Consider the following 13,067-nt stretch of genomic DNA (forward strand, 5'->3'; position numbering starts at 1 on the left):
GTTTGTTACAGTGATCCTCAAATCGGTTTGTTACAGTGATCCACAATCGGTTTCTTACAGTCAGCCACAAATCGGTTTGTTACAGTGAGCCCCCAAATCAGTTTGTTACAGTGATCTCCAAATCGGTTTGCTACAGTGATCTCCAAATCGGTTGGGTACATTGAGCCACAAATCGGTATGTTACAGTGATCTCCAATTCGGTTTGTTTCACTGATCACCAAATCGGTTTGTTACATTAATATCCAAATCGGTTTGTTACAGTGATCCTCAAAACAGTTTGTTACAGTGATCCTCAAATCGGTTTGTTGCAGTGCTAGCCATATCGTTTTGTTACAGTGATCTAATCGGTTTGTTACAGTGAGCCCCAAATCGGTTTGTTACAGTGATCTCCAAATCTGTTTGATACAGTGATCCCCAAATCGGTTTGTTACAGTGATCCTCAAATCGGTTTGTTACAGTGATCTCCAAATCGGTTTGTTACAGTGAGCCCCCAAATCGGTTTGTTACAGTGAGCCCCCAAATTGCTTTGTTACAGTGCTGTTCAAATCGATGTGTTACAGTGAGCCCCCAAATCGATTGGTTACAGTGAGCCACAAATCGGTTTGTTACAGTGATCCTCAAATCGGTTTGTTACAGTGATCACCAAATCGGTTTGTTACAGTGATCTCCAAATCGGTTTGTTACAGTGATCCTCAAAACAGTTTGTTACAGTGAGCCCCAAATCGGTTTGTTACAGTGATCTCCAAATCTGTTTGTTACAGTGATCCCCAAATCGGTTTGTTACAGCGATCCTCAAATCGGTTTGTTACAGTGATCTCCAAATCGGTTTTTTACAGTGAGCCCCCAAATTGCTTTGTTACAGTGCTGTCCAAATCGATGTGTTAAAGTGAGCCCCCAAATTGGTTTGTTACAGTGAGCCCCATATCGGATTGCTACTGTGAGCCCCCAAATCGGTTTGTTACATTGATCCCCCAAATCGGTTTGTTACTGTGATTTCCAAATCGGTTTGTTACTGTGATCTCCAAATATGATTGTTACAGTGATACCCAAATCGGTTTGTACAAGTGATCCCAAAATCGTTTTTTTACAGTGATCCCGCAAATGGGTTTGTTCCAGTGATCTCCAAATCGGTTTGTTACAGTGATCTCCAAATCGGTTTGTTACAGTGATCTCCAAATCGGTTGGTTACAGTGATCTCCAAATCGGTTTGTTACAGTGATCTCCAAATCGGTTGGTTACAGTGAGCCTCAAATCGGTTTGTTACAGTGATCCCCAAATCGGTTTGTTACACTGATCTCCAAATCGGTTTGTTACAGTGATCCTCAAATCGGTTTGTTACAGTCATCCCCCAAATCGGTTTGTTACAGTCATCCCCCTAATCGGTTTGTTACAGTGATCCCCAAATCGGAATGTTACAGTGATCTCCAAATCGGGTTGTTACAGTGCTGTCCAAATCGGTTTGTTACAGTGATCCCCAAATCGGTTTGTTACAGTGATCCTCAAATCTGTTTGTTAGAGTGATCCCCAAATCGGATTGTTACAGTGAGCACCCAAATTGCTTTTTTACAGTGCTGTCCAAATCGGTTTGTTACAGTGAGCCCCCAAATCGGATTGTTACAGTGATCTCCAAATCTGTTTGTTACAGTTAGCCCCCAAATCGGTTTGTTACAGTGATCTCCAAATCGGTTTGTTCCAGTGATCTCCAAATCGGTTTGTTACAGTGACCTCCAAACCGATTTGTTACAGTGATCTCCAAATCTGTTTGTTACAGTGATCCCGAAATTGGATTTTTAATGTGATCTCCATAACGGTTTGTTACAGTGAGCCCCCAAATCTATTTGTTACACTGATCCAGAAATCGGTTTTTTACTCTGATCTCCAAATCGGTTTGTTACAGTTAGCCCCAAATCGGTTTGTTACAGTGATCTCCAAATCGGCTTGTTAAAATGATCTCCAAATCGGTTGGTTACAATGAGCCTGAAATCGGTTTGTTACACTGATCTCCAAATCGGTTTGTTTCAGTGATCACCAAATCTGTTTGTAACAGTGATCTCCAAATCGGTTTGTTACAGTGATCCTCAAATCGGTTTGTTGCAGTGCTAGCCAAATCGGTTTGTTACAGTGAACCCCCAAATCGGTTTGTTACAGTGAGCCCCCAAATTGCTTTGTTACAGTGCTGTCCAAATCGGTTTGTTACAGTGAGCCCCCAAATCGGGTTGTTACAGTGATCTCCAAATCAGTTTGTTACAGTGATATCCAAATCGGTTTGTTACAGTGATCCCCCAAATCGGTTTGTTACTGTGATCTCCAAATCGGTCTGTTACTGTGATCTCCAAATGTGATTGTCACAGTGATACCCAAATCGGTTTGTTACATTGATCTCTAAATCGATTTTTTACAGTGATCCCTCAAATGGGTTTGTTACAGTGATCCCCAAATCGGTTTGTTACAGTGATCTCCAAATCTGTTTGTTACAGTGTTGTCCAAATCGGTTTGTTACAGTGAGCCCCCAAATCGGTTTGTCACAGTGAGCCCCCAAATTGGTTTGTTACACAGCTGTCCAAATCGGTTTGTTACACTGAGCCCCCAAATCGGTTTGTTAGAGTGAGCCCCCAAATTGGTTTGTTACATGATCCCCAAATCGGTTTGTTACAGTGATCTCCAAATCGGTTTGTTACAGTTAGCCCCCAAATCGGTTTGTTACAGTGATCTCCAAATCGGTTTCTTCCAGTGATCTCCAAATCGGTTTGTTACAGTGACCTCCAAATCGATTTGTTACAGTGATCTCCAAATCTGTTTGTTACAGTGATCCCGAAATTGGTTTTTTACTGTGATCTCCATAACGGTTTGTTACAGTGAGCCCCCAAATCTGTTTTTTACACTGATCCCGAAATCGGTTTTTTACTCTGATCTCCAAATCGGTTTGTTACAGTTAGCCCCAAATCGGTTGTCACAGTTAGCCCCAAATCGGTTTGTTACACTGATCTCCAAATCGGTTTGTTTCAGTGATCACCAAATCTGTTTGTTACAGTGATCTCCAAATCGGTTTGTTACAGTGATCCTCAAATCGGTTTGTTGCAGTGCTAGCCAAATCGGTTTGTTACAGTGATCTAATCGGTTTGTTACAGTGATCAATAAAACAGTTTGTTACAGTGAGCCCCAAATCGGTTTCTTCCAGTGATCTCCAAATCGGTTTGTTACAGTGACCTCCAAATCGATTTGTTACAGTGATCTCCAAATCTGTTTGTTACAGTGATCCCGAAATTGGTTTTTTACTGTGATCTCCATAACGGTTTGTTACAGTGAGCCCCCAAATCTGTTTTTTACACTGATCCCGAAATCGGTTTTTTACTCTGATCTCCAAATCGGTTTGTTACAGTTAGCCCCAAATCGGTTGTCACAGTTAGCCCCAAATCGGTTTGTTACACTGATCTCCAAATCGGTTTGTTTCAGTGATCACCAAATCTGTTTGTTACAGTGATCTCCAAATCGGTTTGTTACAGTGATCCTCAAATCGGTTTGTTGCAGTGCTAGCCAAATCGGTTTGTTACAGTGATCTAATCGGTTTGTTACAGTGATCAATAAAACAGTTTGTTACAGTGAGCCCCAAATCGGTTTGTTACAGTGATCTCCAAATCTGTTTGTTACAGTGATCCCCATATCGGTTTGTTACAGTGATCCTCAAATCGGTTTGTTACACTGATCCACAATCGGTTTCTTACAGTCAGCCCCAAATCGGTTTGTTACAGTGAGCCCCCAAATCAGTTTGTTACAGTGATCTCCAAATCGGTTTGCTACAGTGATCTCCAAATCGGTTGGGTACATTGAGCCACAAATCGGTATGTTACAGTGATCTCCAATTCGGTTTGTTTCACTGATCACCAAATCGGTTTGTTACATTAATATCCAAATCGGTTTGTTACAGTGATCCTCAAAACAGTTTGTTACAGTGATCCTCAAATCGGTTTGTTGCAGTGCTAGACATATCGGTTTGTTACAGTGATCTAATCGGTTTGTTACAGTGAGCCCCAAATCGGTTTGTTACAGTGATCTCCAAATCTGTTTGATACAGTGGTCCCCAAATCGGTTTGTTACAGTGATCCTCAAATCGGTTTGTTACAGTGATCTCCAAATCGGTTTGTTACAGTGAGCCCCCAAATCGGTTTGTTACAGTGAGCCCCCAAATTGCTTTGTTACAGTGCTGTTCAAATCGATGTGTTACAGTGAGCCCCCAAATCGATTGGTTACAGTGAGCCACAAATCGGTTTGTTACAGTGATCCTCAAATCGGTTTGTTACAGTAATCACCAAATCGGTTTGTTACAGTGATCTCCAAATCGGTTTGTTACAGTGATCCTCAAAACCGTTTGTTACAGTGAGCCCCAAATCGGTTTGTTACAGTGATCTCCAAATCTGTTTGTTACAGTGATCCCCAAATCGGTTTGTTACAGTGATCCTCAAATCGGTTTGTTACAGTGATCTCCAAATCGGTTTGTTACAGTGAGCCCCCAAATTGCTTTGTTACAGTGCTGTCCAAATCGATGTGTTAAAGTGAGCCCCCAAATTGGTTTGTTACAGTGAGCCCCATATCGGATTGCTACTGTGAGTCCCCAAATCGGTTTGTTACATTGATCCCCCAAATCGGTTTGTTACTGTGATTTCCAAATCGGTTTGTTACTGTGATCTCCAAATATGATTGTTACAGTGATACCCAAATCGGTTTGTACAAGTGATCCCAAAATCGTTTTTTCACAGTGATCCCGCAAATGGGTTTGTTCCAGTGATCTCCAAATCGGTTTGTTACAGTGATCTCCAAATCGGTTGGTTACAGTGATCTCCAAATCGGTTTGTTACAGTGATCTCCAAATCGGTTGGTTACAGTGAGCCTCAAATCGGTTTGTTACAGTGATCCCCAAATCGGTTTGTTACACTGATCTCCAAATCGGGTTGTTACAGTGATCTAATCGGTTTGTTACAGTGAGCCCCAAATCGGTTTGTTACAGTGATCTCCAAATCTGTTTGATACAGTGATCCCCAAATCGGTTTGTTACAGTGATCCTCAAATCGGTTTGTTACAGTGATCTCCAAATCGGTTTGTTACACTGAGCCCCCAAATCGGTTTGTTACAGTGAGCCCCCAAATTGCTTTGTTACAGTGCTGTTCAAATCGATGTGTTACAGTGAGCCCCCAAATCGATTGGTTACAGTGAACCACAAATCGGTTTGTTACAGTGATCCTCAAATCGGTTTGTTACAGTGATCACCAAATCGGTTTGTTACAGTGATCTCCAAATCGGTTTGTTACAGTGATCCTCAAAACAGTTTGTTACAGTGAGCCCCAAATCGGTTTGTTACAGTGATCTCCAAATCTGTTTGTTACAGTGATCCCCAAATCGGTTTGTTACAGTGATCCTCAAATCGGTTTGTTACAGTGATCTCCAAATCGGTTTGTTACAGTGAGCCCCCAAATTGCTTTGTTACAGTGCTGTCCAAATCGATGTGTTAAAGTGAGCCCCCAAATTGGTTTGTTACAGTGAGCCCCATATCGGATTGCTACTGTGAGCCCCCAAATCGGTTTGTTACATTGATCCCCCAAATCGGTTTGTTACTGTGATTTCCAAATCGGTTTGTTACTGTGATCTCCAAATATGATTGTTACAGTGATACCCAAATCGATTTGTACAAGTGATCCCAAAATCGTTTTTTTACAGTGATCCCGCAAATGGGTTTGTTCCAGTGATCTCCAAATCGGTTTGTTACAGTGATCTCCAAATCGGTTGGTTACAGTGATCTCCAAATCGGTTTGTTACAGTGATCTCCAAATCGGTTGGTTACAGTGAGCCTCAAATCGGTTTGTTACAGTGATCCCCAAATCGGTTTGTTACACTGATCTCCAAATCGGGTTGTTACAGTGATCTAATCGGTTTGTTACAGTGAGCCCCAAATCGGTTTGTTACAGTGATCTCCAAATCTGTTTGATACCGTGATCCCCAAATCGGTTTGTTACAGTGATCCTCAAATCGGTTTGTTACAGTGATCTCCAAATCGGTTTGTTACACTGAGCCCCCAAATCGGTTTGTTACAGTGAGCCCCCAAATTGCTTTGTTACAGTGCTGTTCAAATCGATGTGTTACAGTGAGCCCCCAAATCGATTGGTTACAGTGAACCACAAATCGGTTTGTTACAGTGATCCTCAAATCGGTTTGTTACAGTGATCACCAAATCGGTTTGTTACAGTGATCTCCAAATCGGTTTGTTACAGTGATCCTCAAAACAGTTTGTTACAGTGAGCCCCAAATCGGTTTGTTACAGTGATCTCCAAATCTGTTTGTTACAGTGATCCCCAAATCGGTTTGTTACAGTGATCCTCAAATCGGTTTGTTACAGTGATCTCCAAATCGGTTTGTTACAGTGAGCCCCCAAATTGCTTTGTTACAGTGCTGTCCAAATCGATGTGTTAAAGTGAGCCCCCAAATTGGTTTGTTACAGTGAGCCCCATATCGGATTGCTACTGTGAGCCCCCAAATCGGTTTGTTACATTGATCCCCCAAATCGGTTTGTTACTGTGATTTCCAAATCGGTTTGTTACTGTGATCTCCAAATATGATTGTTACAGTGATACCCAAATCGATTTGTACAAGTGATCCCAAAATCGTTTTTTTACAGTGATCCCGCAAATGGGTTTGTTCCAGTGATCTCCAAATCGGTTTGTTACAGTGATCTCCAAATCGGTTGGTTACAGTGATCTCCAAATCGGTTTGTTACAGTGATCTCCAAATCGGTTGGTTACAGTGAGCCTCAAATCGGTTTGTTACAGTGATCCCCAAATCGGTTTGTTACACTGATCTCCAAATCGGTTTGTTACAGTGATCCTCAAATCGGTTTGTTACAGTCATCCCCCAAATCGGTTTGTTACAGTCATCCCCCTAATCGGTTTGTTACAGTGATCCCCAAATCGGAATGTTACAGTGATCTCCAAATCGGGTTTTTACAGTGCTGTCCAAATCGGTTTGTTACAGTGATCCCCAAATCGGTTTGTTACAGTGATCCTCAAATCTGTTTGTTAGAGTGATCCCCAAATCGGTTTGTTACAGTGAGCCCCCAAAATTGGTTTGTTACAGTGATCCCCAAATCGGATTGTTACAGTGAGCACCCAAATTGCTTTATTACAGTGCTGTCCAAATCGGTTTGTTACAGTGAGCCCCCAAATCGGATTGTTACAGTGATCTCCAAATCTGTTTGTTACAGTTAGCCCCCAAATCGGTTTGTTACAGTGATCTCCAAATCGGTTTGTTCCAGTGATCTCCAAATCGGTTTGTTACAGTGACCTCCAAATCGATTTGTTACAGTGATCTCCAAATCTGTTTGTTACAGTGATCCCGAATTTGGATTTTTAATGTGATCTCCATAACGGTTTGTTACAGTGAGCCCCCAAATCTATTTGTTACACTGATCCCGAAATCGGTTTTTCACTCTGATCTCCAAATCGGTTTGTTACAGTTAGCCCCATATCGGTTTGTTACAGTGATCTCCAAATCGGTTTGTTAAAATGATCTCCAAATCGGTTGGTTACAATGAGCCTGAAATCGGTTTGTTACACTGATCTCCAAATCGGTTTGTTTCAGTGATCACCAAATCTGTTTGTAACAGTGATCTCCAAATCGGTTTGTTACAGTGATCCTCAAATCGGTTTGTTGCAGTGCTACCCAAATCGGTTTGTTACAGTGAACCCCCAAATCGGTTTGTTACAGTGAGCCCCCAAATTGCTTTGTTACAGTGCTGTCCAAATCGGTTTGTTACAGTGAGCCCCCAAATCGGGTTGTTACAGTGATCTCCAAATCAGTTTGTTACAGTGATATCCAAATCGGTTTGTTACAGTGATCCCCCAAATCGGTTTGTTACTGTGATCTCCAAATCGGTTTGTTACTGTGATCTCCAAATGTGATTGTCACAGTGATACCCAAATCGGTTTGTTACATTGATCTCTAAATCGATTTTTTACAGTGATCCCTCAAATGGGTTTGTTACAGTGATCCCCAAATCGGTTTGTTACAGTGATCTCCAAATCTGTTTGTTACAGTGTTGTCCAAATCGGTTTGTTACAGTGAGCCCCCAAATCGGTTTGTCACAGTGAGCCCCCAAATTGGTTTGTTACACAGCTGTCCAAATCGGTTTGTTACACTGAGCCCCCAAATCGGTTTGTTAGAGTGAGCCCCCAAATTGGTTTGTTACATGATCCCCAAATCGGTTTGTTACAGTGATCTCCAAATCGGTTTGTTACAGTTAGCCCCCAAATCGGTTTGTTACAGTGATCTCCAAATCGGTTTGTTCCAGTGATCTCCAAATCGGTTTGTTACAGTGACCTCCAAATCGATTTGTTACAGTGATCTCCAAATCTGTTTGTTACAGTGATCCCGAAATTGGTTTTTTACTGTGATCTCCATAACGGTTTGTTACAGTGAGCCCCCAAATCTGTTTGTTACACTGATCCCGAAATCGGTTTTTTACTCAGATCTCCAAATCGGTTTGTTACATTTAGCCCCAAATCGGTTTGTTACAGTGATCTCCAAATCGGTTTGTTAAAATGATCTCCAAATCGGTTGGTTACAATGAGCCTGAAATCGGTTTGTTACACTGATCTCCAAATCGGTTTGTTTCAGAGATCACCAAATCTGTTTGTAACAGTGATCCCCAAATCGGATTGTTACAATGATCTCCAAATCGGTTTGTTACAGTGACCTCCAAATCGATTTGTTACAGTGATCTCCAAATCGATTTGTTACAGTAATCTCCAAATCGATTTGTTACAGTCAGCCCCAAATCGGTTTGTTACACTGAGCCCCCAAATCAGTTTTTTTATAGTGATTTCCAAATCTGTTTGTTACAGTGATCTCCAAATCTGTTTGTTACAGTTAGCCCCCAAATCGGTTTGTTACAGTGATCTCCAAATCGGTTTGTTCCAGTGATCTCCAAATCGGTTTGTTACAGTGACCTCCAAATCGATTTGTTACAGTGATCTCCAAATCTGTTTGTTACAGTGATCCCGAAATTGGATTTTTAATGTGATCTCCATAACGGTTTGTTACAGTGAGCCCCCAAATCTATTTGTTACACTGATCCCGAAATCGGTTTTTTACTCTGATCTCCAAATCGGTTTGTTACAGTTAGCCCCAAATCGGTTTGTTACAGTGATCTCCAAATCGGTCTGTTAAAATGATCTCCAAATCGGTTGGTTACAATGAGCCTGAAATCGGTTTGTTACACTGATCTCCAAATCGGTTTGTTTCAGTGATCACCAAATCTGTTTGTAACAGTGATCTCCAAATCGGTTTGTTACAGTGATCCTCAAATCGGTTTGTTGCAGTGCTAGCCAAATCGGTTTGTTACAGTGAACCCCCAAATCGGTTTGTTACAGTGAGCCCCCAAATTGCTTTGTTACAGTGTTGTCCAAATCGGTTTGTTACAGTGAGCCCCCAAATCGGGTTGTTACAGTGATCTCCAAATCAGTTTGTTACAGTGATATCCAAATCGGTTTGTTACAGTGATCCCCCAAATCGGTTTGTTACTGTGATCTCCAAATCGGTTTGTTACTGTGATCTCCAAATGTGATTGTCACAGTGATACCCAAATCGGTTTGTTACATTGATCTCTAAATCGATTTTTTACAGTGATCCCTCAAATGGGTTTGTTACAGTGATCCCCAAATCGGTTTGTTACAGTGATCTCCAAATCTGTTTGTTACAGTGTTGTCCAAATCGGTTTGTTACAGTGAGCCCCCAAATCGGTTTGTCACAGTGAGCCCCCAAATTGGTTTGTTACACAGCTGTCCAAATCGGTTTGTTACAGTTAGCCCCCAAATCGGTTTGTTACAGTGATCTCCAAATCGGTTTGTTCCAGTGATCTCCAAATCGGTTTGTTACAGTGACCTCCAAATCGATTTGTTACAGTGATCTCCAAATCTGTTTGTTACAGTGATCCCGAAATTGGTTTTTTACTGTGATCTCCATAACGGTTTGTTACAGTGAGCCCCCAAATCTGTTTGTTACACTGATCCCGAAATCGGTTTTTTACTCAGATCTCCAAATCGGTTTGTTACAGTTAGCCCCAAATCGGTTTGTTACAGTGATCTCCAAATCGGTTTGTTAAAATGATCTCCAAATCGGTTGGTTACAATGAGCCTGAAATCGGTTTGTTACACTGATCTCCAAATCGGTTTGTTTCAGTGATCACCAAATCTGTTTGTAACAGTGATCCCCAAATCGGATTGTTACAATGATCTCCAAATCGGTTTGTTACAGTGACCTCCAAATCGATTTGTTACAGTGATCTCCAAATCGATTTGTTACAGTAATCTCCAAATCGATTTGTTACAGTCAGCCCCAAATCGGTTTGTTACACTGAGCCCCCAAATCAGTTTTTTTATAGTGATTTCCAAATCTGTTTGTTACAGTGATCTCCAAATCGGTTGGTTACAGTGAGCCCCCAAATTGGTTTGTTACAGTGAGCCCCAAATCGGATTGTTACAGTGAGCCCCCAAATCTGTTTGTTACAGTTATCCCCCAAATCGATTTGTTACTGTGATCTCCAAATCGGTTTGTTACTGTGATCTCCAAATCTGATTGTCAGAGTGATACCCAAATCGGCTTGTTACATTGATCCCTAAATCGATTTTTTACAGTGATCCCTCAAATGGGTTTGTTACAGTGATCCCCAAATCGGTTTGTTACAGTGATCTCCAAATCTGTTTGTTACAGTGTTGTCCAAATGGGTTTGTTACAGTGAGCCCCCAAATCGGTTTGTCACAGTGAGCCCCCAAATTGGTTTGTTACAGTGCTGTCCCAATCGGTTTGTTACAGTGAGCCCCCAAATCGGTTTGTTAGAGTGAGCCCCCAAATTGGTTTGTTACATGATCCCCAAATCGGTTTGTTACAGTGATCTCCAAATCGGTTTGTTACTGTTAGCCCCCAAATCGGTTTGATACAGTGATCTCCAAATCGGTTTGTTCCAGTGATCTCCAAATCGGTTTGTTACAGTGACCTCCAAATCGATTTGTTACAGTGATCTCCAAATCTGTTTGTTACAGTGATCCCGAAATTGGTTTTTTACTGTGATCTCCATAACGGTTTGTTACAGTGAGCCCCCAAATCTGTTTGTTACACTGAACCCGAAATCGGTTTTTTACTCTGATCTCCAAATCGGTTTGTAACAGTTAGCCCCAAATCGGTTTGTTACAGTTAGCCCCAAATCGGTTTGTTACACTGATCTCCAAATCGGTTTGTTTCAGTGATCACCAAATCTGTTTGTTACAGTGATCTCCAAATCGGTTTGTTACAGTGATCCTCAAATCGGTTTGTTGCAGTGCTAGCCAAATCGGTTTGTTTCAGTGATCTAATCGGTTTGTTACAGTGATCAATAAAACAGTTTGTTACAGTGATCCCCAAATCGGTTTGTTACAGTGATCCTCAAAACAGTTTGTTACAGTGAGCCCCAAATCGGTTTGTTACAGTGATCTCCAAATCTGTTTGTTACAGTGATCTCCATATTGGTTTGTTACAGTGATCCTCAAATCGGTTTGTTATAGTGATCCACAATCGGTTTCTTACAGTCAGCCCCAAATCGGTTTGTTACAGTGAGCCCCCAAATCAGTTTGTTACAGTGATCTCCAAATCGGTTTGCTACAGTGATCTCCAAATCGGTTGGTTACAGTGAGCCACAAATCGGTATGTTACAGTGATCTCCAATTCGGTTTGTTTCACTGATCACCAAATCGGTTTGTTACAGTAATCTCCAAATCGGTTTGTTACAGTGATCCTCAAAACAGTTTGTTACAGTGATCCTCAAATCGGTTTGTTACAGTCAGCCCCAAATCGGTTTGTTACACTGAGCCCCCAAATCAGTTTTTTTATAGTGATTTCCAAATCTGTTTGTTACAGTAATCTCCAAATCGGTTGGTTACAGTGAGCCTCAAATCGGTTTGTTACAGTGATCCCCAAATCGGTTTGTTACAGTGATCACCAAACCGGTTTGTTACAGTGATCTCCAAATGGGTTTGTTACAGTGATCCTCAAAACAGTTTGTTACAGTGGGCCCCAAATACGTTTGTTACAGTGAGCCCCCAAATCGGTTTGTTACAGTGAGCCCCCAAATTACTTTGTTACAGTGCTGTCCAAATCGGTTTGTTACACTGAGCCCCCAAATCGGTTTGTTACAGTGAGCCCCCAAATTGGTTTGTTACAGTGAGCCCCAAATCGGATTGTTACAGTGAGCCCCCAAATCTGTTTGTTACAGTTATCCCCCAAATCGATTTGTTACTGTGATTTCCAAATCGGTTTGTTACTGTGATCTCCAAATCTGATTGTCAGAGTGATACCCAAATCGGCTTGTTACATTGATCCCTAAATCGATTTTTTACAGTGATCCCTCAAATGGGTTTGTTACAGTGATCCCCAAATCGGTTTGTTACAGTGATCTCCAAATCTGTTTGTTACAGTGTTGTCCAAATGGGTTTGTTACAGTGAGCCCCCAAATCGGTTTGTCACAGTGAGCCCCCAAATTGGTTTGTTACAGTGCTGTCCCAATCGGTTTGTTAGAGTGAGCCCCCAAATCGGTTTGATAGAGTGAGCCCCCAAATTGGTTTGTTACATGATCCCCAAATCGGTTTGTTACAGTGATCTCCAAATCGGTTTGTTCCAGTGATCTCCAAATCGGTTTGTTACAGTGACCTCCAAATCGATTTGTTACAGTGATCTCCAAATCTGTTTGTTACAGTGATCCCGAAATTGGTTTTTTACTGTGATCTCCATAACGGTTTGTTACAGTGAGCCCCCAAATCTGTTTGTTACACTGATCCCGAAATCGGTTTTTTACTCTGATCTCCAAATCGGTTTGTAACAGTTAGCCCCAAATCGGTTTGTTACAGTTAGCCCCAAATCGGTTTGTTACACTGATCTCCAAATCGGTTTGTTTCAGTGATCACCAAATCTGTTTGTTACAGTGATCTCCAAATCGGTTTGTTACAGTGATCCTCAAATCGGTTTGTTGCAGTGCTAGCCAAATCGGTTTGTTACAG

This window comes from Hypanus sabinus, chromosome 6 (genome assembly GCF_030144855.1).
Source record: "Hypanus sabinus isolate sHypSab1 chromosome 6, sHypSab1.hap1, whole genome shotgun sequence".
NCBI lineage: Eukaryota > Metazoa > Chordata > Chondrichthyes > Myliobatiformes > Dasyatidae > Hypanus > Hypanus sabinus.